The 4,261-nt window shown below is 43.6% G+C and overlaps 1 non-coding gene across 1 annotated transcript; it reads right to left on the minus strand.

Annotated features, from left to right (window-relative positions):
• Positions 1 to 3,849: 3,849 nt before the first annotated feature.
• On the minus strand, positions 3,850 to 3,956 carry LOC122449011. The gene has a single exon (XR_006271832.1). It is a non-coding gene; the product is annotated as a U6 spliceosomal RNA (small nuclear RNA).
• Positions 3,957 to 4,261: the final 305 nt, after the last annotated feature.

Below are 4,261 nucleotides of genomic sequence, written 5' to 3' on the forward strand. Positions count from 1 at the left end.
GAGGAGAATGAAAAAGTTGACTTAAAGCTCAACATTCAGAAAACTAAGAATATGGCATCTGGTCTCATCACTTCATGGGAAATAGATGGGGAGACAGTGGAAACAGTGTCAGACTTTATTTTGGGGGGCTCCAAAATCACTGCAGATGGTGATTGCAGCCATGAAATTAAAAGACGCTTACTCCTTGGAAGGAAAGTTATGACCAATCTAGATAGCATATTAAAAAGCAGAGACATTATTTTGCCAACAAAGGTCCGTCTAGTCAAGTCTATGGTTTTTCCAGTGGTCATGTATAGATGTAAGAGTTGGACTGTGAAGAAGGCTGAGCACCAAAGAATTGATGGTTTTGAACTGTGGTGTTGGAGAAGACTCTTGAGAGTCCCTTGGACTGCAAGGAGATCCAACCAGTCCATCCTAAAGGAGATCAGTCCTGGGTGTTCATTGGAAGGACTGATGCTGAAGCTGAAACTCCAATCCTTTGGCCACCTCATGCAAAGAGTTGACTCACTGGAAAAGACCCTGATGCTGGGAGACATTGGGGGCAGGAGGAGAAGGGGATGACGAGGATGAGATGGCTGGATGGCATCACTGACTCGATGGACATGAGTTTGAGTAAACTCCGGGAGTTGGTGATAGACAGGGAGGCCTGGCGTGCTACCATTCATGGGGTCGCAAAGAGTCGGACACGACTGAGCGACTGAACTGAACTGAGGCTCAGTCTACATATGCTGAAGAATTTCTTAGGACAAAAAGCAACTGGAGTTAAAAGGAAACCAGAGGTGAGTGTCCATAGCCCCAAGCACATGTAGGAGAGGACTGATAGCAAAATACCATCGTTCCATCAAGAACAGCCTCAACCAAAGGTTAAAGTGAGCTACAGGCTTGTAGAGTCATGCACTGAAAATTTTACAACAGTACTAAGCTAGGACCCCAAAGAAACTGTGGCATTTTCACCCCCCAAAAAACTGAAAAACTGTTCTATAAATAAAGCAAAGGCACTATAACTGTGAGATCCTTATGGAACTAGAGGCTAAATTCGGTTATTAAAAAAGAAAAGCTGTGAAAGAAGCTCCATACACGCATAAGACATAGCTATGTCATTAGTGTTAATTTCAGATTTACGCCTAGTAGGCCACATTTTATCAAGCATCTAACAGTTATTGTAATGAATTCGCATCTAACTTTAGATCAGAGAAAAGAGTCGGACAGGACTGAGTGACTTTCATTTCACTTCCCCAGCCTGAACCAATGTGTTTTTTCTCCTGAAAGAGACTCCCCCAATCCATGCAGTGACTGTCCTACTGATTCAAAACTGTCTCCAGGGCAACTGTGTCCCTGAGTGTCCTATGAAAGAGGGAAGTCCTTTGCCCAAGAGATGATTGGTAAATTGAGAAACGGGCGGGTCTTCCCCGGGTGGTCCAGTGGTTAAGACTTCGCCTTCCAAAGCAGAGGGTGGGTTCCATCCCTGGTTGGGGATCTAAGGTCCCACATGCCCTAGAGCCAAAACAAAACAAACAAACAAACAAACAAACCCAAACCTAAAACAGAAACAATATTATAATGAACTCAATAAAGACTTCACAACTGGTCCGCATCAAAAAAATCTTTTTTTTTTTTTCATTTATAAAATCTTTTAAAAAGAAAGAAGTGGGGCATCTTTTGAGATGTTTCGGAAAGAAAGAAGGAGTTTCAAAAGTGAAGGAAACTGGGCGTCCGTGGCTGGAGGAGAGGATTTAACCTCCTCCTTTTCCTATGAGTCTTCCCGTTCCTTCCTTTCACCACTGAGCACTCCCCCAGCGTTCCCTGAGGAAGCGATGCTTATAAACAACACATTCTTGTTATCAACTTGCCTCCCCGTGTAGTCACCGCAGGTCCCTCAAGACAGACAGGGCGGAGCTGGGCTGCTGACACATCCGAGGCGTTTAGGGTCTCTCCTCACCCAGGGAGGCAATGATTTAAGGAAGCAAAGACTCTCATCACCGCCTGACTGTCGACAGGGTTCCAAACGGACAATTTGTGAAAAACGATCCCAAGGAGCTTATGAGTTTCTTCCACGTTTAAAAGAACCTGTTAACACCAAGCCACAGGAAAAAATAATCCTCTGAAGGGGTTTCTCCCCCGCCTTCATGATGCGATTCACATCTGAAACTACTCAAATTATGCTCCAACGAGGAAAAACTTAAACAAGAAAAGCTCTCTTGGACGTTAAAAAGAACCTGCTTCTTTGGGAATCTGCCCTTTGATCTCCAGAACGCCCCTCTGTCCCGGCCTCACTCCCCGCCCCCAAGTCCAGCTCTTCTCAGGCTGCACGCTTTGATGTTGGCGTCAGATGGGTGGACAGTCACAGGTTTTGAAGTATTTTGAAAGCATTGCTTAACTGCTAACAGTGGAGACACATGAGACACAATCCTCTGATGGTGAAAATATCCCCCAGGGTTTGGATAACTCCAGGTTTGCTCCAGGCTTCATCATCTGAATTTGGCATTTTATCTTTGTCCTTTCTGTCTTTCCTTCTGGAAAACATTTTTTTTTTCTTTCCTTTGATCTCTGTATGATCTTATGTCAAATTTTAATTTAATAGTCACCCAAACCAAAGAGAAGCTACTTGAAACTAATAAAAAGAGGCAGTGAGGTGTGTAGTAGAAAAATATTCATAATGAAGATCAGGCAGGCCCTAATCAGACCCTGTGGCTTCTTTCAGCACCCCCAGTTTCCTCATCCATGAGATGGGGTTAATCAGGACTCTTCAAGGTTTTTAAGACTTGATTAACACATGGAGACCTTTTAAAAAATAGAACTCTATTCTCTGCGATGACCTAGAGGGGTGGGATGGGGTAGGAGGTGGGAGGGAGCTTCGAAGGAGGGGACATATGTATTTGTTGTTTAGTCACTATGTCATGTCTGACTCTTTGTGACCCCACAGACTGTAGCTGACCAGGCTTCTCTGTCCATGGATTTCCCAGGCAAGAATTCTGGAGTGGGTTGCTGATTTTTCTCCAGGGGATCTTCCTGACCCAGGGATCAAACCTGTGGGCTCATCTCCTGCATTGCAGGCGGATTCTTTACCGCTGAGACACCAGGGAAGCCCAGACATATGTATACGTATGGCTGATTCACGCTGTTGTATAGCAGAAAGTAGCACAACATTGTAAAGCAATTATCCTTCACTTAAAAATTTTTTTAAAATCAAAAAAAATAAGAGAAAAAAAATAAGAACTCTAGTGTTGACTTAAAATGTTTTCTAATGTAATGTTCCTGATGTATAAATAGAAAACGAGGTATGATTTTTTTATGCTTATGCCAATTGTGTTAGTCAACAATCACTAAAATAGTGCAGCAGAGCTGACAACCCCTAAATCTCAGCAATTTACACATTAATTTTTTTTTTTTTCCAGTTCACAGCAGGGTTTGGCTCAGTTTAGCTGGACTGGAAAAGGATTAGCGCTAGGTTACAAGTAGGTTCATTCTGCTCCCCACACCCACATGTGTCTTCACTCTGATACCAGAGGCGACACAAAGCATGGATTTTAGGGTTTGTTTGGTTGGTTTGGTTTTCAGTGTTTCCTTACAAACTGAGCTGTCAGGGACGCCTTCTGATGTATCACAGGACGGCAAAGATCAAACCAAGTCATGCGTACATTTTTAAAGCCTTATCCTGTGTCACGTTCATTAACATCTCACCCAAGTTCAGCTTCCAGTGAAGTACACTCTGCGTGTTCTGTATTGGAGGGGCTGTGGAGTCCCACAGTGAAAAACAGGAAAGTGTGAGTCTACAGAGCAGAAGTCAAGAACAAGTCACCAATCTCCCTCACAGTAACTATTCACTTTGTATTCTTTTTTTTTTTTTTTTAAAATATGGAACGCTTCACGAATTTGCGTGTCATCCTTGCGCAGGGGCCATGCCAATCTTCTCCGTATCGCTCCAACTCCAGTATATGTGCTGCCGAAGCGAGCACTCACTTTGTATTCTTATTCAAAGTACTCTCCCCACCCCTCAAAACACCCCGTAGCCTCATCCCATGATCTTGGAATCAGGCTCAGAGCCTGTGCTCTCCCCAGGGCCAGATGTGGCTCTTCTTAATCCAGGTATCCACCAAGAGCACTTAGTCGCTTTTCTCACAGTCCTTTTGTCCAGGTAAAAGTATGTTCTGTCAGACAGGGCAGAAAGGTTTCTCTTACTGGGGTTATACCTGGATTTTGTTGTTTCCCTGAAGCTGTTTTAGTAGTTCTTTCGAATACAAGGCATTTTTCAATTTTATCT

Source organism: Cervus canadensis, chromosome 10, assembly GCF_019320065.1.
Source record: "Cervus canadensis isolate Bull #8, Minnesota chromosome 10, ASM1932006v1, whole genome shotgun sequence".
NCBI classification, from domain to species: Eukaryota; Metazoa; Chordata; class Mammalia; order Artiodactyla; family Cervidae; genus Cervus; species Cervus canadensis.